We start from the raw sequence: 25,919 nt of genomic DNA on the forward strand, positions 1-25,919 counted from the left end.
GTAAAAGCATGAGAAAATAGCTCTTAAAATCCTACAGCTACCACATATGTTCCTGTGTGTCTGCATGCACACCCGGTGCAGACCAAGCATCACAACTGAGGCAGGCTTTAACAGCCTTCCCTTTCCTCAGAAAACCACTCAGTAGAAACTGAAATGGATCAGGAAAATATTTTGCCTCGTGTATGAATAGGAGGGCTTGAAACTTGCCCTGGAGACCTTGGTGAGGAAGAGGGTGCAACATTTGGATGGGGCTGCAAAGATGGGCTTCTCTGTTGTGACTCTTTCCAGAGACACAGCCTTAGTGTGGGAATACTGGGAATTGAGATTTTTGCCTCAGGTTCATGTTAGACGTATGCCTGACAGCAAATGCCATGAACTGGATAAAGAAATGGCTGCTGCTTGAAGCCATGAGTGGGGGGTTCAGCCATTTTTCCCTGATGGGGTGCTGCTTTTGGCTGATGAGAAGCCAGAAGTTGTTCTTGGGGGTTTCTTCTACCCAGACTGTTTGCAAGGTTTTCCTATTGTCCAATTAAAAGTCACAATAATGTCTGTAAGAGAGGCAGGGATCTTGGTCATGGCTCAACAGTGCTGTTTTCAGATTCTCCTGAACCCTTCCACTGGTTGGGTACCTTCACCCAGGCCTCTTGCTGAAACGCTCAAAGTCTTCTCTGTGTTGTGCACAGAAGTTGCTGTGCACCTGACTGAGCACAATATGAGGTGTGCACTGGGCAGGGCTTGGCCATGAATTGGGAAAATGTGTAGAGATATCAGGCTTTTCACAAGTCTTCTCTGTTTCCATGGAGGGTCAAGGGAATACGCAAAACCTTTTTTGAAGCTAATGCCTTTCTGAAGTCAGTTCTGAACCAGGAGAAGGCCTTTGGGAATTTCACGTTATGGCTCTGCTTAGACTTACTGCAGTAAAAATGCCTTGGCTTAGTTTCCTTTTAAGTAGGATTTCTCTCCTTATCCATTTCAGTTGTAACTGTGACTATGTTTGTGTTAATATTGTCATTGTTTTTAACAGATACAATGAGTTTGCTGAGATTCTGGTGACTGTGTCGTGTATCAAAATGCTTTCCTGAATTCAAACCCTATATTTGAATCTCCAGATAATTTCTAACTCCAGTTTGCAAATATTATCAAGATACTTGCCTGAGCTTATTAGAGATTAGCTTAGTGCCAGTAAATAGCCTTTATATGTTGTGTTTCTTTTAAATTTTATTTTGGAATGTCTGTTCAGCTTTGATCCAAAATGCTTAATTCAGGAAGCACAGCCCTATTCTCAACGAAACACGCAGGGAGGCCTTGGCCCACTCCAGTGGTGTTTTTTTCAGGCTGCTATGTCTGTATGAAGTTTGTATAAAGACTTCAGAAACAGCCTAAAGCAGTCCAATGGGATGATTGTGTGTGAGATATTGTTGATCTTACTCTAAGTGTAGAGAGAAATAATTCTCCCCTTAGCTTAATATTTTAAAATTTCTCTATTTTCTCTGCTTTGCAAAGGCTAAAAATTTGCTGTGATCAGATGGGTAAAATACTCAGCCCTCACGGCCATGTTCATGATCACTGTGAGTGCAAGCTTTTTGTAACAGCCAGTGAATCCAAAGAAAGAAAAATCTATGCTTAGGAGTGACCCCTTCAAAAAAATCTGTGGGTGAGGAGATGAGGCTGCTGAGTGGGGAGATGATGTAGGTGATGCATGGAAAAGTTAGTTGGGATCCAGGATGGACACAGGACCCTGTAGCATCACTTCTTGTGAATTGGATTGCTGGATTCAGGAAGGGGAATTTGGAAGAGCATCTCATGATACTCATGGGTTTTGGAGTGTGGCAAGCAACTCTTCCTGCTCTGGAAGAACCAACAAGCTGGCTGAGAGCTGGGCGTAAGGGCGTTTCGGTTGGGAAGTGAAGAAACTGAGGCATGCCTCTGAGGGACTCTCTTTAAATTGTGAGAACTTTGTGTTACTCTGAGAGACAGAAAGCAGTGTTAAATCTGTTCTCTGCAGGATAACTAGAAAACCATGAGGGCAACAAAGACTTCTCTGCCTTGCTGTGGGGTCAGGGCTCCTTCATAAGAATGAGTCAACAACAAGCCTGATCCCTGAAGTTCATGTGGAAGGTTATGTGACTAAAGGCAGCTTGGCCTGACTTCTTTTTAAAGGTCTTTCACATTCTGAAAATGCATTATTGTGGAATATAAAATCAGTTATTTTGAACTGAACATTAAGGCCTTGTTTTCTCTGAGGTACTGAACTTGCTGATGGTGCATGTGCTTTTGTGTTGAGTGAAAAACGTCTTAGAGGAAAGCTATGAGGTGGAGATGAGGAGAAAATATTTATAGCGCCTAACCTCCTTATGGTTCAAGATGCTTTCCTACTTGTGTTGCCAAGTCTAGTAAATTACGACAGTTTAGAGAGCCACTTCCGTATAGTATATGAAAAATCATAATTTTACAGCTTTTGTTTGAAAAAAAGTCTTGGAAAAAAAAATATTCAACCAAGGCAGAAATGATTGTGCAAGTGGACCAGGACTGTTGTTGTGTTTACACTGCTCTGAGTGCAGAGCACAGTCTCCAAGACCTCGTTCAGTTGAAATGAAGAGATCTTTGGATCTTGGAGCAATTTGGAGCAATTGAAGTTATGTGAGACAAATCAAACCAGAAAATAGGTAAAATCTCAATTTTTGGTGAACTATGAATTTTATTCTGTATATTAAGATGTAGATTTTTTTTGATTGTTGTATTGGTTCTGTATACTGAGAATTGTGAAGATAAAATGTAGCTAAAAGTAAAGATAAGCTTTGGATGAAGGAGATGACCAGGGATCAGCTGCCAATTGTCACAAGTGTGACAAAACTTAAGAAAACTTGCATTTAGCTTCATAGCAAGAAATGAATTCTCTAAATGACCTTCCAAGGGACAATGTTCTCAGGAATTTTTTTATTCCTTTGTCTCCTATGCTGGTCTTGAGAAGAGACTGACATCTCTTTGCCTCCAAGTTTTCTACAAGTCTCAGGACTGTGAGACTGTGGGAAGAGGTGACTGTGGGAAGAGGTATCATGAGCTGGGTGATATGTGGTGGAATTCTGCATGGATTTCTCTTCTGGAAGAGTGCTTGCTGGAGAGAGGATGTATTGAAGGTCAGTTCCCTCCCCCTGTTTGGGTGATTCTTTCTTCCCCTAAATATGAGGTCAAAAAGGAGTCAATTTTTGAGGATGTGTAAAGTCACTGATTAAGGATATTGGCCATGGAAAGATGTATCTTATTCAAGTATAACCAAGAAACTACAGGAACGTTTCAGATGATTGTTCTGTTATGCAGTTTGGCAGATATGTTTGATGATCTTTAAATGAGGAATTAAGCTGTAGTTCTTTGGAGTGGGGGGAAAAAGGATGAAAAATGCAAGATCTCTAAGGAGAAGGGTAAAAAAAGTGTATGGTAACTTGACTTTGCACATTTTAACAGCATTTAGTAAATGAACCTACTTGAGTAAATGAAAACTGGAACCAGAGCAGCCTCGATGAATATTTTTCAAATAATTCCTGAAAAGCTTGGTGAGAAAATCATCATAATAAAACTAGTGGAGGGAAAATGTAGTGGGATAAAAGAAATCAAGTTGCTCAGAGAATGATTTTGCAGTTCTTGGTCTCTGTGGCTGTAATAGAAAACCGTCAACTTACACTCAAAAAGTAAATTGTGCAGCAGGGAATCCCCAAACACAACTTTATTAGCTTTATGCAAGAGAAGAAAAACACAACAGGAAAACAACTCAGTCGAAATGATACAGTGATATGAACAAAATAATGCCTCAGAGATAAGCAAATAGCATCCAGAATGTCAAATAATTTTACATAGCTGGAGATTTCAGGTAATAGTACAGAGGAATCATTAAATCTGCAGCAAGTGATTTGTACAGTAGCCTCATAAATTAAAGGAAACCATATTCAAAGTATACAATGCACTTTAGCTTTGCTTCTGAAACTTCTGAAAGAAAACAGAGATGTTTTTGAAAGCCTGGGATGCTTCCAGATGTACTAGGCTTGGAAACAGAAAAATGATTCAGTCTATAAAGCATCTGTCTTAAAAAGTAAGTAAAAAAATCAAAGCTTCTTTGGAAGATAAAAAGAGACAGTGGCATTGCTAGAAAGCTTAATGCACGCCCTCATATCCATAGAGAAGACATTTTAGGTTCAGATAGGTCTGAGCAATTAAACTCAAGTGCTAGACAGAGCCACAGCCAAATACCTATGCTTGAATAAATATTATCCAGCTTAGTTGAAAGGAAAAAAAAATAAAAATCTGTACTCAGTGTCAAATATTACTGGGTAAAGAAAGGAGTTACCAAATCACACTCTGGAGACTGACAGGGAGTTTAATATTCTGTGTGGGATGAAACCTCCAGTGACAAGTTCCTATTGCCACCCACGAGGTTTACAAATAGGAGGCGTATGTAGCAGCACTTAGGGCGATGACATTCTGATGTATAGGTCCCGAGATGGTAGGATGGAAGCTGTGGCACATCATGCTCACAGCCTCATCTATCTGCTAGTAAAAGCTAGGGAAGTAAATCTAGAATTGAAATAAAATGATGAAAACATGAGTGACTGTAACTTCATGTGTGGAACAGTTCTGACCTCCTAAGAACTACAACCTGACCTCCAAAAGGTAAAAGCAATACAGGAAAACCCACTACTAAAGATATTAAATCAGTTTGGAGATTATTAGGGTTTATAAACTTAGACTGAATTTTTTTCTGATCGGTCTCAGATGTGTGCAAATTCCTGTGGCAACTATGAAGCAGACACGCGTGCTGGAAGAGGGTCTCTTCATACGATGCCCTTTATTCCGTGCACCAAAGGGCTGATGACCACATATGCCAGAGTTTCAGGTTGTCTGTTAGTTGACGCTCTTTGCAAATAGGAGGGTAGCAGACATTTCTAAGGTGGTGTTTTTAAATTAAGCCAGTGTTGTCCCAATCAGATTATATGATGTTACACCAGCAATGGTAATGATGTCTCTGAAAGCAGCTTGCCCCTTGCACTGTAGGGAGGAGCCTTGCATTTGGTATAGTAGTGGCATATTTGATCTGTCAAAGGCACAGGTGAGAATGTAACTGCCAATGCAGAGCAGCCTTTGCAGAGGGCATGGAGGGGTAGGTAGCCCCAAGAGTGATGTGTTTGACCCCTTTTTTTCCTAAGAGCAGACTGTTTAACAGAGGTGCAGCAGTGACAGCTCTTGTGATCAGCCTGGTTCCCGGTGATGGCAAGGTGAAGAGAAAAAACTTTTTCTGCAAAAACTAATTGTGCTTGCGTTCTGAGTGAGGAAGAATGGCAAGTTCTGCAAGAAGCAGAGAAGTTTTATATGAGGGTGTGCCAGATGTTGGATTCCTTCCCTAACTCCTTTTCTGTGTTGTTAGGGGAAGCAGAGCAGGGAAAGGAAAAGGGGTTGACAGTAAGATCTGTTCTGTCCTGCTGACATGAATATTCATGTCCTGGTGAATTATCAGGCCAGCAGTAAGCAAGTAGAAGAAACAGCATTGCAGTGTTTTTCTTCAATGTTGCCTGGCTCCGGGGCAGGTCAATGACGGTGAAAAACTGAGGATATAGAACAAATGGTCTGAGACCACCAAAACAGTTATTTCTGGTTTATAAAAAATATAATGCTCTAAGTGGTGGTCTGTGGGTTGGAGGATTAGTTAAAAGAGTTCATTTGATCTTTTAAAATACTAGTTCTCCAGTGATACTCTATAGCTTTAGAAGATAGTGAACATTGAAGTACTTCCTGTGCTACATTGGAAAGCTCTGCTGTCCAGGGAAAGCTTCCCCTAAGGGGAATGACTTGGAGGTATCTTGTTTTCTGAGGAAGACAAGCAGCTGCTCAGCTCCCATCCTCCAGTGTCTTGGTAGGGGCAATGTGATCCAAGGAGGATCAGGGGATGCCATTCTGAGGGGGGTTATGGGATGATCCACCAACTTGGTCTGCAGCAGGAAGGCTCTGCCAGCCTCCCCAGTTCCCATATCTCCCTCGCTAGTGGCCCAGTGCTATTCCTTTTGGATTTCTTTGGAGGAGTTTTACTCTGCATATCACAAAATCAGTTCTAACTACTTCGTTAAGCCGCCATGAGTCACGGTAGCTGCTCCACAAATTTAAGTTGGCTATTTTGTCTGCAATAGTGAAAGTGGAGGACCAGGAGAACCAGCTCCACAGCTGTATTTTCCCTGTGCCAAATGGGGGCTGATTTAAACAAAATCCTTTTCCTTTAGGGGTTTGGCAGCTCTTGCCCAACCTGTCATAGAAATGGTTATGACTATTTCTTTGCTCTCAAATAAGGCTGTTGAAAACTTACAGCCTCTCTGGGAATTTCAGCTTCTTTCCATGGGGCACTAACAAAATCTGGTTTTATGTTATGTTTAATTGCAGATAATTTAGTGTGTTAAGAAATTTCTCTTGGCAGATGTAAAAAAAGGGGAGAGAAAACCTAACCAAACCCATCCCACCTATCCCGTATTTCAGTCAAACTTAGATAAGTATTCTTTTTAGAAATATCAACAATTTTTATATAACCTGTCTGTCTCTTCTGAGAAGCTGCTCATAGCAGATATTTACTAAAAAATTAATTTTTCTTAAATTATTCATTAAAGAAGATTGATTTCTGCTATAAAATCTTTATTGGCTAATAACATGTCTTATTCCAATATCTTGTAGTTGAGTTTCAGTTCCAAAAAAAGTCACAGATAAATAAGTTACAGCCAGTAGGTGAAAGCGAATAATATGATACAAAGTCATACCAGGAGAGGAATTAATGCAACAACAGAAATTATGAAATACATCAGAATGATCAAAGTTGATTTTATTTATTTCCCTCCTCCACCTAAAAAAGACCACAACAAACCAACAAACCGCAAACCAAACAACTTCTAAAATGTTTTTAAATGACATTTTGCTTCAGAAGGTGTTTGCAGAAGGCAAATATCATAAACCCCACAGATATTCATGAGGATATTAATGCATAGCAATAGTTGTCATGTGGTTCTTTTGCAGAATGTTTATTTTTTCCATAAGTTGATAGCTCTGAATACTCACAGTTTTGTGGGTTTGTTGTGTTTTTGTGTTTGTTTTTTTAAAATTTTTAATTTTTTTTTTTCCTGGCTGGAAGCAGCTTTCATAGCCATAGACCTGGTCATCCAGATAGGAAGCAGAAATAGAACCACATACAGCAAGCAAACAGCAAACCGTTTTTGAGCAGGTGAGAGACTAAAATGAGAGTGAAAACAGAATTGATATGTGATAATTAAAGCTAGTTCCAAATAAATTCTTGTGTGTTGTCACGTTGAGGAAAATAATGTTGAAGTGATATTCTTTACTAAATAAATAAATTGCTCACTGGGAATGTTTCTCCTGCCTGTAAAACAAAACTTGTGTTTAACCAATGATTTGGCAGGAAATTTGATTTGTGCTCCTGTCAAAGTAATTAGCTTTCATAAACCTTGATGAAAGTTTTGATGCCAGGATATCAGTGGAAGTGGTAGCCTATACTTTGAAATCACAATGTTCCAGGAAATATGGATCCATCTTGAAATTGTTTATTATTTGGCAAGTGGCTGAGTAATACAGCTTTGAGTCATATATCCTCATGGCAGTTTTTATTATATCCTATGTGAGACTAGACTGTCAGGTTGCATACTTTGAGAAGCCCTTAAGATAAAAGAGGAGTGGCAAATTTAGAACAAGAATCTGTGCTTTACTTTTAGACTTTGGTGCTACTTTTTAGTCACGGATGTAATTCTACATCCTGGTTTTCCTCTGGGGTTTTTTTTGTTAAACAATTATATAGAAATGACAATCAGTCTGTCTGTAAGGTACAGAAAAAGGCTAGCAAGATTTAATTAATGACATAAGTGATTATCTTTAGGGGTGTGTTTTCAACTAAGAAAGCGATGGCATCAGGCAGTAGTCCAGTAATCAGACCATCAGATGAATGCAGTTGTTGTTAGTGCTTATGCTTAGGATGCTCCTCTTCCTGCTGTAGAATTTGCAAATACACAGTCCCGCCCCTAGTGCAGAAGTGCCCAGCTGGTGTCTGGGACTATGTGCACAACGAGGATGCAAGATCTGGGCAGTTGCTATTGAATGATGTGTCTTGTGTTTTAATGTCAACGACCTTAATTCCTTCTTGTTTTGTGCGTGATATATGTTTGAACAAAAGCAAAAAACATAGCTTCAAATTTCAAACTTCCCAGTAAATATTTTATCAAAGTGTGCTTGATATGTGCATATGAGTACTTTAAAGAAAATATTTTTTACCTTTAGAATTTCATTGTTTTAATTTGAATTAAAAAAGGGACACCAGAGCCATGTAGCTACCACATTTGACTGTCCGTGCCTGTGTTTGTAACAGTTCTCATGTTTTTCTTTAACTATGCAAAGTGATGTTATTATCAATCAAAAAAATTTTTAAGGAATGTTAATTTTATTTTTTTCCAATGGGGATTTTTAAATGGCTGCTTTGACATATCCTTTACCTAATGAAACATTTTTCTTCATGTCTAAATCTCATTTGCATCCTGAATAATTCTGTATTTCAATACAGCTAATAACCACTATCCTTACACTTCTATAAGATGCCAGTTCTTACCAGTGTCTTGACTGACTTCGTTGTCCCTAGGTCGGCAATACATACCAGCTTGGAGCTGTGCGTGATTTCCAGTATTTAGTTTCTCCTGGAGATACTGCAGGTCCTGTGGTTGTCACATACAAACTGAGGGCAGGAGGAGGCTAGGAGCTGTCTGGCGTAAATCAAGTAGTACAGTGTAATAGAGGATGTAGGACAAAGTCAGTTGCTCAGGGATTGCGAAGAAGACCTCAGCAGCTGCTGTTGGGTTTTGAGGTTAGGTAACATAGTTGTTGCGTCCCGAAGTTGTTTTTTCTTCCAGTTGGCCTTGGAAAGTGGCGTGCAACTTCTTGATGTTCTGTCCTGATCCAGTACTTCTAAGAGACAAACAACTTTGCATTTAAGTAGATTTTATTGATGGTTTGTAATCTTTAGGGATGTAGGATTGGGAAGAGGGCCTGTCTTGTGCATCTTAGAAACCTTGCTGCCCACCCTGTGTTGTTCTGGATTTGTAAAGCTTAGAGAGTCTGGCTTGTAAGACTGCAGATGTTAGGTATGATACACATGGCTGGGAGTTTTGAGGGGAGAAGCAATGTGGAAACAGGTCTTTGAATTGCCATTGTGGGTCTACTATTGGAAGTTATTCTTAGTAAGAACAGCAGGCTCCTCCATTGTGATAAATCCTGCCCCATGAAGCACTCAGGGGGTAACGTGGCAGCAGGACTGGGTGCCCTGCCTTCACTGGGCAAAAATAGATGGCAGAATACGCATGGTAAGCAACTGACTTCTTTCTGAGAAGTTCCATGTTTGCATCCCTAGAGTAGTGCAGAAAACATGGCACGGGCTGGTGCATCGCCACTGCTGTATCTCAGAGAAACTTTTGGTCTTGCTACCTTTATAAAGTTTTTCAGTTTCATGAGAGTTGCTGGAGTTAATCATTGCTTAGTTGTGTGTAATTGTCTCCTATTTATATTGATGGAAGAGGAAGACGCTCAGTAGATTTCAGAAATAGGTTGCTGTAATTTAGTCCTATTTGCCCTTGTGCAGCATAAACAAGTATACACACACAGTAACTGTTGTTATATATACTTGCCAAGATGGAAATCTAGCACTTTCCCTATGCTATAGATCTGTGACATCTTTTAACAAAAAATCATTAATTAGTTTTGGATCTAGTTACGTTCGCCTCTAGAGAAGCAATCACAAAAATTCTCAGTAGGAACTGACATGTTTGGGAAGATGGTAATTATTTTGTGTACTACTTATATGGTGGGAAAACAGATGTAGAAGTCTGTTTTTCCTCCTCTTTCTAATAAAAAACAGTATTTTATAACAAGAAAACATCTTCCTTTTTTATTAGTCTAAATGTATACATTCTCTTTATTTGTTTAGTAGCTTGAATTATGGAAAATTTAATAGAGGTTTTTTTTAAGATATTTAAACTGTACTGTACCTATTTTTTTTTTTCCCTGAGCTGTAGCAACTGGCTAGTACTGAAGACAGCCTGAGGAAGGACTGTATAATGGCCATGAGCCAAAGCATCATGACTCTCATGTAACCAAATCTCTTCTGAGAGAGGGCTCAGCTCAGAGAAGCATCCAGCCTTAGGATATGATTGCTCTGTAGTCAGGGTGATCCATGGCAATCAGTGAAAGGAGGCACTGTGATCTACTGGGGCACTTTAGTCCCTCCTTCATTCTCCCAAGAGCATTTGCTCCTCCTAGGAGAATGGGAACTTCAGCTTGCACTTTGAATCTGCTTTCTGCTGTGGTCCTTAGGTCCTCCAGCAGTTATGTCATTCAGGTTGCCAAACAAGAGCAGGGAATGTCTGTGCATGATTCTTTGAGTGATAACAGCCTTACTAGCTGCCAGAGAGTTGAGCATCACCTCGGGAAACATTTTATTTAGAAAGTGTTGGAGATGACCCTTTGTTGCTTTAGACTTTGTGAACACAAGACATGGTGTTTAAACTCACTTGTTAGCACAAACAGGTACAGAAATTTTGGGAGAAGTTTGGTGTCTAAAGTCTCCAATCGCAATCTGCTACTCTTTCTTCTGGATCTCCTTTTATCATGCTGTCAAGCTGCCCAAGGCTCAGCTTGATGTCACAGGGTGACCATGTTGAACTGCTTGCTTGTTTTTGAAAAGTTCTGGTTCCCTGTCAGCTTCTTCTCAGCTCTCCCTGTGGTCACATGCACTTGGGCTTTTTGCTTGGGTTGTCTTTTTTTTGTTGTTGTTTTTTGGGGGGATTTTGGGTTAGTTTTGTTTTGTTTTTCTGGCCCAAACCAAATCCTAAGAGTTTTTTGCTTGGATGCTGAGTTGAGTTGATTCTGGGAGTTAGTGACACTCACTGCAAAAGAGGCTGTAAAACTGGAGGGCTGAGAACACAGATGGGGAAAACAAATGACAACAAGCTCAGCTGTGTGTAAAGCTGCAACACTGCACCACTTTTCTGCTCCTTCTATTGCTTCCTACTACCTAGTCCAGCTAATAACATGTGCCTGTATCTGTGCATGAGAGTAATTGTTCTAGGGTTTGTTTTCACTGTGTAAAGGAAAAAGCAAGCTGAAAGTTAGATGCCTTCTTATTTGAATGCTGATATCTCTCTGTATTGCAATCGTAAAAGATGCTTTTCACACCTTTGTACATTCCCTCGTGGTAAACAGCCATGTCACCAAATTTCATGGAGAAATAAAATATCTCTGGCGTGAAATAGGGTTGAATTACATTATATAACTGTTTGCATGAAATTTCATGGAAATCTTCTTGGAACTTTAATTTCATACAAAATGCACCGTGGTTTACATAAGTAAGCATTCATTGGAATATTTTTCTGTAATTTTATTAGCATTATTATTTTACATGTTATAACCTGTAAAAAAGTGCACTTATCCATGGTACAAATCATTAGATGCTTTATTTAAAAAAAAAAGTGTGTATGGGGGGAAGGGATACAGCTAATCTCTAAACAGTGACTTTTTTGACTCTAAATTTCCTGCTGTGACTTAACAAAAATGTAAAAATGACCAATCCTGTCTCACATCATGCAGAACCGCATGCTGGAATCACAGTATGAAGCCTCTGAAAAGTTGACCACCCAGTGTTTTGAGTCTGCACAACAGGGACACCAGCTGCTCTGGACTTGATGATTTTGCTTTTAAATGTGAGTATATATGATTTTAATAGATCATGTGGCTGATCGGATGTGAGTTGATGGGTTTGCTTAAATGTTACAGTTTTGGCTAGTTCATGTACACATTTGGAATAAAGCACCCAGTAGTTAATGTTGCTCTACAACATACTACTGTCTTTTCAATCTAGATTCAAAAGAAAGTCAAATGGCTTATATACTGTAAGAGGTATGGGCTATTTATTATATATGTCACTGTACCATGAACCAGTAGCAGATTTGCTATTTGTAGCAAATAAAGCAAGGAAAGATTTGGAAACTTCAGTCAAACAGTATGCAAAATACTCACTTGAAATTAGCACCTATTTTAACTAGGTATGTCACAATTATGATGTGTGACTTTTGACCTCCACTGAATGAAGCCAAGTCTTTGTATATCCCGTCCTTATAGAGAAACGTAGCTCACAAGTTGATCAGTCAAGACAGCAAAGTAAAAGAGAAAACTTTTCTCAAGATCAAAATGTGTCCAAAGAAATTTAAATGTTGGGGAAAAAAAAGATTTCACCCCCACACCCCCTATTTTCTGTAGTTTCCCTGATTTCACTAATCTCTAAGGAGTCATACCAATATGACACCTATGGGAGACCAGGTACATAAGCTTTCCTAAAAATGATGCATACTGTTGAATATTGCCTGGCCCAGTAATGTGTAGGAAGAAATGTTTTGGAGTACCACCTACAGGTGAGTGTAGTCAAAAAAGAGAAGAGGGAATAGTTTTGCAAGCTCAGAAGTCAAACAAAAACCAGCATTAAAGTGGAAAGCAGCCTGGCAGGTGAGGAACAGTGTAAGTATAGTCAGGTTGAAGGTCAGGGAGATGAAAAAGACATAAGACTTGCGGAACCAAGAGAGTGGCAAGCTTTGTAGCAATTAGATTTTTTCAGAATCTAACCTCATGTAACCTCAGAATTATAAAATCCATTGTGGTCTAGGAATGGAATCTTGTTTTCCTCTCCTGCTCACTTTTGATGATATCTGCATCAAATAAAGAAAATAATAAAAGTCCCTTCAAAGTCCTCAGCGAGAATTGTGAATAGAAATTTGAAGAACTTAAGAAATGTTTATTCAGTGTAAATGAAGTGTGGAAAAATAACTTGGAGTCCTGCACTACTTCTGAAGATGTCCTGTTTTGATTTACAGTTCCAGCCTTTATAAAAGGCTTGTAAAACTTTTGTTTAATAACAACATAAAAAGTAGCCAGTAATTAAAATATTGGGTACATTTGGGCCTCTGTTAGTCAAAATCAGTGATACAGAAGGGATGTGAAGCTGCTTGGATTTTAAGGAACTAACTGTAATATGTGTATAGAAGGAATGTGAAATACTATGGTCTGTAGGAAACCTAGTGAATTTAATTGAAGAAATGCCATAGCACACAACCTTATAAGCTTATAAGAGTAGGGTTCTTTTAACAGCATGTTCAGCTGTAATTACATGAAAATACTTTTTGAGTTTCAAAAAACCAAATTTATTATGAAAGTCAGTTTCTATCTAAGCTTTTGCTTTGTAGAGAATAATCTAATTCATGTCAGTATAATTCTTGTGTTCTCAAAGTCAGCAGTTAATTTTCATGTACTGATACAGAGAAAGTATACATCAAAGTTTATATGTAAACACTCTTTCTAAGCACATGATAAATGTTTATTAAAGTATATGCTTTGAGATATGCTCCTTATTTAGATCACATGGTATTTACTTTGTTCAGTTCTTAAGACCATTTTTGTGTCTATCCCCTCGAAATTACAAAGCAAGAAACTTAACGAGTTTGTGAATGCAAGCTGCTGTCTTCTGTCTTTCCTCCTCCAAGACTGTACTCTGATAATAGTTTTCTGCAACTACTAGTTCCTTTACACCTCCCTGGTAATTTTTAATATCATTTAGCTTATTTTAAAATTAGAAATTACACTTTCTTCCTGTGTTTTATTTGTTGGGATATTACTTTTGGTGCTGGTACTTCTTGGGGATTTATAAGTAGGCAGGTAAGTGAGACTGATTTTCATGATAGAGGAAGTTGCAGTTAATGTGTTGTCCTTTTTGTTGCTTTGGAAATGCGATGTGCTTGTACATATCAAGCATTTATTGATTCACTGTGGACCTGACTTTCAAAAATTATATTATTGAAGGCAGTTGTCATTTTTACATGTGGGGTTGGTTCATTGATTTATGTAAAAAACAAAATGAAGGCAGTTTACTAAGCTTCACGACACATTTGTGGGGCAGGGATTATCTATGATTTGGTCAAAAGATTTCTCTTCTTATTCAGGCAACAGTTGTTTGAATGATCTGTAAAAGAAGAACAAGAAGATCTAATTCTTCATGTAAAAGAATGTTCACTTTTGCACATTATTTAGATGAAAGCTCCCATTAAGAAAAATATGACAAACATGGAAACGTTTTTATTAAGATCAGACCTTTGCAAAATGGTTTGCTTTACAGTGCATATGTTGGGGGGAGGGGGGGTGTAGACGGGGGAAGTAGAGAATGAAATTTTTAAGGATGGTTAGTCCATTGTTTCAGAACCTGAGTACTAACTTGTTCAATGCAGGCTATTCCATATTTTTTCTTAGAAGCTAGAAAAATATTCCTTCGTACATTCAGTTAGGAAATAAGAGTTCATGAAAGTGTTGTAAATAGCATGGATAAAATTACATACGTGACTAGAAACAGTCTTTCACTAGCAGTTGGGAGGGAGAGTATGAGGAAGATAGACAAAGAACAAAGGAAAAACGAGATGTGGAAGAATGAGAGCTTAAGGAAGAAAAAGAGTCTAGCTTATCAGTTTTCTTTTTGTGAAGAATAATCTAAAACTGAATAAAACTCTACCTCAAAGAGGAAATATTTTTACATCGCTCTAGCTTAGAAAAGAATACCCAGCATTATTAGATATTAATTCTGATATTATCTTTTGAAGGTCAAGTGAAATTGTGCTTCTTGGATATAGACTACAATCTAGGCATGTTCTCTGTGCAATTAAAAGCAACGTGCTGCACTAAAGAGAGGGAAAACTATTCAAATTAACTTGGAGGGAAGAGTCTGTGTTTCCATTTTATTACAACAGTATGTGTTTCCAAGTGTAACAACATTAATCTTTACTTTTATACTTCACTTAGTTCTGCAAAGATACATTGTATCGCTTAAAGAGAAAAGATTAGAATACAGGAACATGATTTTCAGGTCTTTTGTAATTACAGGCAGTGGTTGGTACTTTTTTTTTTCTTTTCACATAGTTATAAAAAGCAATATAATAACATTAGTGAACAAGCCATATAGGAATATGCAATTGGTAAGTTACATCATTTGTCTCTAACAAAAAAATAGTTTCCAATTAGCAATTTGTAATTTATATTGCACTTAATTTCTCTAACTGAATCTATGATTTGTCACATTTGAGCACCCCTACCCCTCTCCCCCTCATTTCTAGATGTATATTATGGAAGTTACATGTTTTTATAGTTCTAAATCTTAAAGTTTTGAGTTCATCTCCCAGAATTAACTAAGAGAATCCTTGTTTTTTTCAGAGCTGCTCAAGTCCTGTGGCTCCCGTAGAAAGGGCTCAGTAGTGCTCAGCCTTTCTGCTAATAGCTTACTGGAAATCTAAGCACTTTTGGTTTTGATAGTTGAATATTGATTCAGAAAACCTTTTTTAAACCTTTCTATTTGGAAACATACATCTTGACGGTCACCTTAATTTCTATATTGCACACTTTCATAGTTTAAAAGGGCCATTGATGGGACTAAACTGTGCCAAGCAGTCAGGGGGGTGCGACTAGGTTTCTGCTGGCTGATATGTCAATATACTGATTCTTGCATTCCTACAATGTCAGCCTTTCCTTTTGTAAAAGCCATCATCACAGAATTTCAACTATTTTAATTTCAAAATATTATTATAACAGCATTTGGTATGACACACAAAAAGATTGAATTATTGTAGCAAATATGTAGAAAATGCTTCAGTTTGTGGAAATGTTATTTGAAAAGAGAGGGTATAATTTATTTTTTGGGTTTTCTTTAATATATTTTTTCAAAATTAAAAGTAACTTTGAATCAGAACCTGCGTGAAGAAAGGACATTTAAACTACTTAGGTTCTTGTTCACATAATTGGGTTTCATTACAGGGCCACTGGATTGAGCAGGAGTATACAAAGGTAGAGAATACTATACCTAGTGGATCCGTGTCCATACGTCCTGTTGTATGTGTCCATATGCACCTTCCCTGCCTGTGCCATCAGCAGTGAGGCTGCACCCAGACCCCTGCTTGTGCTCACAGTGAGTCACCCTGCCTGGCAGCGCTGTTTGTGCCCTTCAGTTCCAGCTGCCATCATGTAGGATTTAAATGATGTGGATAATCCTCTGTTGACCCAGCAGACCTGTGGGATGTTCGTGTGACTTGCAAAGGTCTAGCAAAGGGGCTGTACATCTTGTAAAGTCCTAAGTAGGATTTCGGTGTGATTTATGTTAGTGCATAGACTTTGAGCAGAGGCTGATTTTTAACATGAGTGCAAGAAATTTGGCTCTGCCAGATCAGGAGAAATATTTCTGTAATTCTTGGATCTTTCTCCGCTCAGTCTGCGAGTCTTCTGAAATGAGAATTTTAAAACTAATGTTACTGTACTATTTGATATGTGATAGTCTGTAGTTAAGAATAATTTCCTCTTTTTCTTCATTCATTCATCACTTAAAAAAACCAAGCAAAACAAAACCCCACCAAAATTAAGCTGAAGTTTATAATAAATGAAATGGATAAGTGGAAGTGTTGAACCAAGATGTACAATTACTTTGAATAATATTCTAAAAATTCAGTATTAGGACTGGACCAGAAGAAATTGTTAAAATAGTTGGCTGTATTCTAAATCCTTTTAATCTGGTTGATGTATTTTAATATAAATTAAATTGTAATATATAAAAATTTGCATTGTAACCTAGTTGTCTATTACAATAGGCAGTACTTCATATTACAACTTTTCTGTTGCTGATGTATTGAGTTTTTTTATTATTATCTCTGCAATAAGTCCAAAAGATCTTACGGAACAAAATAAGAATAAGGGAGGTGTTGAGTTTTGACTCTACTATTGTTTCTTGCCTTAGGGTTTTCCTTTAATCTGAGGTGCTGTGCCTCTGTATAGCTAATCTGATTCGTGTTACTGCATGTTAGTATTTTTGTCTTCTCTGTTTCTTTAAGAGGCGTGTAAGTGATTCTGTGACTTAATTGTCAATCTTGATTTCAAAGGCCAGCTTTAGACTAAAGGCATTTGGAAGATATTCTGGAAACTTTGTAGCAAATTATGTCAAAATAACTCCTAGGGTTCCTCTTTGCAGAGTGGAGGGCTAGCAGTTGTGTCTGCCTGGCTGTGGCAGTAAGCGCATGGTCCAAGACTGTATAATAATCTAGTGTTTTATTAAAACCAACCATATAAGGCCTAATTGCAGATATTTTTTGGGACAGGACAAGGCGTATGACAAATTTCAATCATATGTATGCTTGTGCTTCTTCAGGCAATATTTGTTTTTCCCTGAGGTGTTTTTTTCTGTTTGCTTTTTAGTTTGGTTGGGTTTTTTTTTCATGTTTTATGTGAAATGTTCCATCCTGTCTTAGAAAGCTGAATTAACTTCAGGTATTGTATGTACTGGTGCTGTCATATCATGTGGGAAGTCTTCGAAGTGCTGGTGAAGTCTTCCTATTTAAGATAGTTACATCCTTATGTTTTGCTCTTTTGTTTAATGTAGTTTCATTTATAATCAAAATCACAGCACATCTCACTTCCAGTCCTCAAAGCTGTAATTTCATTCAGGGCTCGATGCTAATAAAGGGTTGAGTGTCTTGAAATGGTCCCAGAATGTTCAGTGGCACTGCTGATCCCAAAGGAGAGACAACAGGCCTGACATGACAGGCGTCTTCAAGACTGAGTTTTGTCTACCAGAAATTTCCCCCTGCATCAATCCTAATAGTGGGGAGGTTTGGGAGGGTGTGTGGGAAGAGGGAACATTGATGAGAAAGGGCCTTCTCCCCAAACTCCTGAGCAGCACATAGGAAGTTCTGGAAATACTTAGGTCATACCAATAAATAAAGACTAGCACATGGTCCAAAGAAACAATGTTTTCTGCCTGTACAGTAAAAAAACCCAAGCCAAACTGGTCTCAGTCACAGCTGCAATGGCACAGTGAGTCATAGCCTGTAAAGTGTGGGATACTCCCTTTATAAAATAGAGTGGAATGAACTGCCGTTCAGATGCAAAATCTTCCCCAAGACCCACAGCTGAGCTTTGAACAGAAATGTTTTCTCTTGCCAACAAAAAGTAGTTTGCTTGAGTAAAGGAAAGAAGTGGGGAGCAAGATTAAAAAAAGTGTACAGACAAGATGGGAAAATAAAATTAGGTCTGTCCCCTGTCTTAAGAAACTGAGATTCCTGTTTTGGTGATTTGATTCCCTTCCCCCTCACAGCTCTGGTTTAAAAAAAAAAAAAAAAAAAAAAAAATTGACTCTTATATGTATCTTAATGAAGTTCTCCCTTGGGAGAAGAGCATATACTTACTATATGGAACCAAATGCCATTTTCTGCTCCTGGTTAAAGCCGTTTTAAATAGAAATTAAAATTTTTAGAGTTTAACTTGGGCCTTATGGGTAGGTGTTTGCTTTAAGACTCTAGCACCTCAGAAAAAAGTAGTTTGAATTAGGGTTGTTACTGTTTAACAGAAGCAGTGTTGTTACTACAATGATCTTGGACTATAAACAAAGCCTATGGAGATGGAACATGCAGGTTTTGGGCTGATGTAATTGTAAAAAAAAAAAAAAACACCAAAGAAAAAAACCTGGTCTGTCACTGAACGTGCAAATATTCCTTTAAGTCACTCTTTAGTACTGCTTTAAATCATTGCTGCTGTATGCCTGGTTATTTTTTAAAGTATAGCAGTTAGCTAATAATATCAATATGTTTTACTCAACTGCTTGCTGAGCTGCTGTGCAGAAAGTCTAAGGAACTTAACAGGTCAGCCGCTCCCAGAGGCACAGGCACAGGCAGCATCCCCGGGGGAACCCCCACACAGCACAGGCTGGAGCCCCTGACTCCTGGGGTGCAGCAGTGGTCCCTGGGGCAGCTTCAGAGAGCCAAGCCCCTTCTCTTCTGAGGTGCAGATCTAGTGAAAGTAAATGGAATTATGCATCTCTCTCCTTTTTTCTTTTTTTTTTTAATGATTAAAAAAAGGCTAATTTCACCCGTAGTAGCACAAATAACACCGTGCAGCTTATTTTATGAAATTCCACATAATGGAGAGATTTAAAGGTCCAGAGAGGATCCCTGTATGGCTCCAGACTTCCCTGGGGAGAGGAAATAGAAAGAGGCTGTGGAAGGGACTAGCTCAGTACCTGAAGTGCTTTCCCACGGTCTGTGGGAGAGCCTGTGAAAGCTACAGATGTAAGTCTTGTTGTGACGACCGACTTTTTGGCAGGCTGTATGTTGCAACAGTGCTGGTTGCACTGTGCCATATACTGCAAATATTATCCGTATATATTGCTGTAACTTATTAATGCCCAAGTCTGGGCATCCCCCAACCACTGCTCTCTGATCAGCTATGTGAAGTGAAGTAGGTAGGCATTTGATGAGAAGAACTGAGTGCAACCTTACATTCTCCGGTCCCTCTTGAATTCATATGGAAATGTGAAGCTCAGGTCAAACCGAAGCAAAACCATCCCCACCTAAGTATATAAAAAGAGCAATGTTCATGTGGCTACTATCAAATTCCAATGGCTTCCTTAACAGCGAGGCCAGTAGGCCTCCAATGCCATGCTCTGCTTGGGCTTTTTGGAAAGCTTCAGAGACCCCATACAGAGGTTTTCACTACTCTGATCAGAAATGCTTAACAGTAGTGTAATAACTTCAGAGGAAAATGGATGGTGGTACTTGGTGCTCAAAACCAAAAAAACCTGTTACTAAGGTTATCTGTTCCTGTATATAGAGAAGTTAAAGTAGATAGCAAAATTGTCAGTGTTAGACCTGTGAGACTATAAAAAGAAATGTTTTAAAGTGCTTCTGGAGAGCTCTGAAAACTTACCTTACAAGCAATAAGCCATATTAATTAAACCTGTGAATTTTAATGGAAATATTCAGGAGGCAGTCTTTTAGTATTTGGTTCCACCTTCTAAAAATTTGAAAAAAAAGACTGTTATAAGAAGTCATTCTTTTAAAATATTCCACCATTGTGGACATGCTTCTGTTTCACTTAGTGCTGAAGGAAGGAAAGTTTTGACAGATAAAGCAAGTCATATGCATGTGTATAAAGTGACATCCATATCACAAATCCCAGGCAAAGATAGGTTTTTTATAGGTAAAATATATCTATACGCAGATAAAAATAGTCAATAACAGTCATGAAATTTCTTAGGCATACAAAGCCTTTCTTACGTAGTGAATGTTTGCATGCCTTTGCTGAAGGTTCAAAGCACTTTGTAGGTCCTGTTTAGTAGGGTAATTTTCATTCAGATCCTAGTAAAACTGAAAGAATCTCTAGACTACTTAAAAATGAAGAACAATGCTATGTTATTTATCAATCCAACTTGGAACAGAGGTAAAAACAACTTGGTGGAGAATGCGAAATGCATCTACATGAAGCACAAAGATGTTATAAGTATCACTCTGTTTAGATTTACACTGATGCACTTTTGATGAACTGCAGACTCTGCTGCTTCTTGTAAAGAAAAATTTTGCTAGGTTGCAGTGTTAATTTTCTTATGATATGCTAATAATATTATTATGATATCTTTCTTTAAAGATGAACTACCATTTTTTCAATTCCAGAATATTCTGGATGTTAGATAGGTATGTGTGTGTGTGTCTATATATATATAAAAAATAAAATATATTAAAATATGTATCTATCTTATATTGAAATTAATTTTCAAAGCTGAAAGAATACACAAATCTGAGTTTAAGGACTTTGGATAGTAAAGTTGATTCTACATAGAACTATGTGGAATTTCTTCCGGTATGATGAGTACAAATATGGTGGGTGTCTGTCTGGTTCTGTGCAGCACATGAAGCCTGCTACCGGCTGGCATGTAACTTCAGAATTTTAGTATTGAGGGAGCCTATCCTTGTAGCACTGGTGCAGCTACTATGAACATGTTTAAACTTTTTATAAGCTCCTACACATAATAAAACAAAAAGTTACAGAACCAGATGCTCTAAAAAACCCCACACAGAAAGAAGCACTTTTCAGTTTCTCAATACATATCTTGATAAAATATTTAGTAAGGTGAGCTGTGTCACCGGCAAGTACTGCGTGGGCATCTTGTTTTAATTCTGGTCTGCATTCACTCGCTCTGCAGGCTTGCATTTGATCTCTGAGCCAAGATAAAGCCCACAATGAGAACCAAACAGTGCAAATAAACACAAATGTCTGCTTTGGTAAAGAGTGTAAAACACAAGAGGTATTCCGCTAGCTCCGACAGTATGTGCCACCTGGCGCTGTTATTCTCACAGCCGTTATTCTCGGACAGCATCCTCAGACAGGAGTTGTGAGCTGTGGAAGCAGAGGAGACGTAGCTGCCCGGGGAAAGTTGAGCGCGGCGGCGTGCTGGTGCTAGGGAGGGGCATGGCTGCCCAGGGCACTGTGGCTACTGCTGCGCTGCAAATGCGGCTTTGCTGGTGTTCTGGTTTAGTACTTGCTGCGGTAGGTAAGGAAGAGCATAAAGCTAATAGAGGTTTCTTACTGTTTTCCAAGTGCAATTTTAATGTGCCTTACGCATCTGAGTCTTGGGCTTTTGTATGACACTTCTGTCAAAGTGTTTCTCTTAATTAATAACCCCTAAGAAACTAGTCATTGCAAGCAGTTTTACGAGTGGCTTGGAACTTAGTGCCCCACTCAGGATAAGGTCTGTTAGATTATTTTCTCAAGAAGACGAGGGGCTAGGGAACACTGCTTTTTAACAGTTTATAAATTTTTTTCATTTGATAGAATTAGATCTTGGACACAGCTAGATCATTCCTTCAGGGTAATCTGTGGCTTCAGACTGGTTTCCATCATCTGAAGAAACACGAGCGACCAATTTCTTTACCCTGCAGCCTTCCTCTGGTCTCCCTGTCTGAATGGATGGGGGAACGCATTTCAGAGTACAGTTGTTTAAATACTTAGCTGTGAGTTTACTGTTTACAACTCTTGATTTCAAAGGGGTTAGCCCCAGAAATAGGCACAGCTGTTGTATGCTCAGGAGTGTTTTCTGGATGGTGCCTTAACATGGCACTTGTGCAGGAATTGTATGGTATTAACAGTTAAAGGTGCTGAACCTGCCAACACATGTGTTTCAATAACTTTATTCTTGAGAACAGTCCAGTAGTGCTCACATGAGTGCAATTATGGACATGAGTAAGTGCTCGCAAGATCACAGCATTACTTTTCAAAGGGGCTGTAAACTCTATGGACCATTTCAAAATTATGTATACTGCAATGACCTGTGAAATCGCCACATATATGGTAGCTACGTGAAATAAACTACACATTCCTAGTGTCCAGTTCTGTGAATGTTTAAATGAATGAGTAGCTTTGCTTATGGTAGTAAACCCTAGGAAACAGAATGATATCAGATTGCTTACAAGGGTAAAGTTGGTGATACATTTAAATATGTGTAAGTTTGTCCTGCAGACTTTTCTGTTAAAACACGTGTTTCTGTCGCACATATTGAATCACAAGTGCATTGCTCTGGATTGAAATGCCATGAAAAAAACCTAGTGAGTTTGCAGGGTGTGTTAGTGACGCATACTCTACCAAAAATCTCTGAAGTTGCTAAAAAAATTGCTACTTGACCGCAGTCAAGGCGAATCAGGCCCCATCCAGAAAAATCTGAAATTTAAATTTTGGTTTTAGATTTACAAATTTTATATACGTACATTTTAAAAAAAACATTAAGCCATGTCACTGGGCCAAAACAAGACATGACAACTTTATTATTCTCTGTCCGGTTTTGTTCCCTGTCTTCTGTTCCAAATCTCCCCAAATTTTATTTATAAATGGTCACACATTGTGAAGTGTTGATCTCTTCATTAGAAATCATCAGCACTTCGTGTTTCTGCACTCTTAAAGATAAGCAAAATGAAAAAAAAGCAATATTTCTCTCTCTCTGTTCTTTAGTATGTAGGGCAGATAATATAGAAGGCAATAAAAACAAGTGATCTTTTTCTTATTAGGAACAGAAAAAAAAATAATTCTTTAAATGGAGAAACGTGGTAGATCTTGGTCATAGATAGCCTGAAGTCATGAAAAGACATGTTCATAGCTGTGCATTGATAACGACCAAGGTTAGTTCTCCTACTAAGGCAAAAGGTACAATTCCATAGAAGCCTTTTAAAAAGCATATTTGTTAGCGCCATTTATTAAGAGTCTACAAAATGGATGATATGATGCCTGTATTTGGATGCAAACTAAGCTTTTGCTTCACAGAGCTACACCTGAGCTTAAAATATCAATGTCTGAGAAGGTAGTAATTCATCCTACTGGTTAAGAAAGTTGTGTTAAAATATTAAGGATGTAAATGTCACAGATGCTTTTTTTTGGCTATTATTGGAGAGTTACTTGGGGACTGGTATTATGCTTTGCAGTTGCTATGGAAACATTTTAATACATGCAGTTTGGGAACAAGAAATTGGAAGTAATTTTTGCATTCCTAAATCCAGTTTCCTAGTAATAAGAAGGACAATTGTGGATTATCAGGTTGTTACCAAAGCTTTCTGCAAGATCCTTATGTTATTAATCTCCAGAAAGAGGGGAGGAAAAATTATACTAATAAACTTCTATAAAGAAATAGGAAGAAATGATACGTATTTTGTTGTCATGTGGAGACTAATTAATTCAAAATCCAAATGTTTTAATACATTCTCAAGAAAATGAATGGCTGCTCAAAAAGTGAGTTTTGTAGCAACCCCCAAACAAATTCTAAATTAATTCTTTGAAATAGTGAGATAATTGTGATGAAAAAAACGTGAACTAAATCTTGTATGAAGCACCCTGTTTTAAAAAAATAATTAATAGACCGTCTTTATTAATTTGAAATAATCTTGATCTGAGAGTCAGGGAACACTTTTTAATGTGGAGATTGTATACTCATTTAGAAGACCGATCACAGGATTCCTCTTTTTCCTATTAGTAAATTTTAATGCAGTAAGGTAGCTAGAAAGATTTAAGAATCTACTAAAAATATTTTGGGAATAAAAGCAGAAGCTTGTTCACATTTTTTGTAAGATCAAATGGTAAGACAAAACACTTAAAACCACAAATGATTTTAACTTTTTTGCAAAATGATTTAAAAGTGATGATTCCTTTATTTTTCAGAAAAAAGACCCTTCTAGAGTGTTTAATTGATTCTTACATATTTATATTTTTATTGTTAATTCGTAGTAATGAAATATGAATAAACAGTATTTGAATGAAAGCATTCTTTTTATTTTAATTTGAAAAAAGTTATCTACAGTAAATTTTTTTACTATTATAACTGTTGTTTTAGTGTTTATCAATTTGCTATAAGCTTTTGTCGTGGCAAAGTAATTTAATTTGGGCATAAAAATTTAGATTACTTTAGAAAATTTTTCCAGCACTGCTGCTTTTCTTTTTGAAAACATCAGCTTTCTTAAGAAGCATAATTAGAGTTTTTAAAAAGTGACATCAGAAATAAAGCAGCGACAAATGTGACCTATACAAGTACTGAACATTTTCTGAGATTCTTTAATTTTAACAAAGTATCTTTGTTTCAGACTAGTTATTTCAGATGTTCTTTTGAAGTTTTTCTATTGCTAGTTTAATTTTCATCTGGAGGCTTTAGGTTTGAGGTGACAGCTATGTTTTATAAAATTTATTTTCAAAGATATCATCGCAAGCATTAATATAGGAATTTAAATATTGATTAGATCTCTTCATTTTGCTTCCCTGTTTGTGTACCTGTCAATTAATTTCCACAGGGATATGAAAAATAGGTTTTAGATAGAGATAATCCACTATAATCCCAAAACAGAAATCAGAGGACAAAATGGTCACAGCAATAAATTATTCTTTTATACATACTTGTTACCTTGATTCCTCCAAAATTTTCCAAATCCCCTGCTTAAGGTCACAGGAAATATGAACCTCACCAAAACTTCAAAATGAAGAGGTTGATAATACGTAAAACAAAAAAGGTAGATTATTTTAAATAACGTTATCTAATTATGGTAATGATGGTTTATTCTTTGACTTTGCTAGTTGTGTTTTTATAGTGATGGAATTTTTTACTATATCACTGTAACTTGGACACTCTTAGTTTTGGTTGATTAGATAAAGCTTTAAAATATTCCAGAATGTTCAAAGTTGGCTTCAGTCATTTCATATCAATCTATGCAAAAACATGTGCTTGTGCGCGCTCACAGACACACAAGCACAGATCAACTTCTGTGAATGAATTTCTGTTGTTAGATTTTTAAGATGGGGGAGACTGAACTTCATTAACATGTTTTTGTGACTCCCCCCCTCCCCCCAACCAACATTAGAAATAGAATATCATCTCTCTATGCAGTATGCCCGTTCTGCCCTCCATACATGTACGATGTGTGTTTGTAAAAGAAAGTATTTTGAGCATATCACCATCTGTTTAAGGAGGTCAATATCATACACACATTACGGTCTAATAGTATATCCTAAGATGATCACAGAGATGCAAATGAATTTTTGGGGGAGGAAGGTAAAAGATTTAGGAACAGAAAGTCGGTATAGTAAATACAGACACATACACAGTCATCTTAAACATGCACACCAGTAGTGATGGTAGGACCAATGTTTAAAAGGGTTGCAATATAATTTGTTGCCCATTCTTAATATATTTGGAAGAGGGAATATGGTATTTATCATGTTGTAGAGATGCTTTATGGAAGAATAACTTGACTTGCAGTGTATTTAAACTATCATCCAGAAGAATTCTTGTTTGAATTAAAGGCATAAATGACAAGTTGGAATTTATGTACAATAGTATCACTGTGAGGAACACGGATATAGTACAGTTTGAACACTCCAGTGTGCATTTATTTAAGATACACTGATGACACAGGTTACAAAGTTTGGAAGGGATATTCTGCAAGTGTTTTAAGTTCAGCTTTCTCTAAATGCAATTATTCAAA

Source organism: Gallinula chloropus, assembly GCF_964237585.1.
Source record: "Gallinula chloropus genome assembly, chromosome: 4".
Taxonomy (NCBI): domain Eukaryota; kingdom Metazoa; phylum Chordata; class Aves; order Gruiformes; family Rallidae; genus Gallinula; species Gallinula chloropus.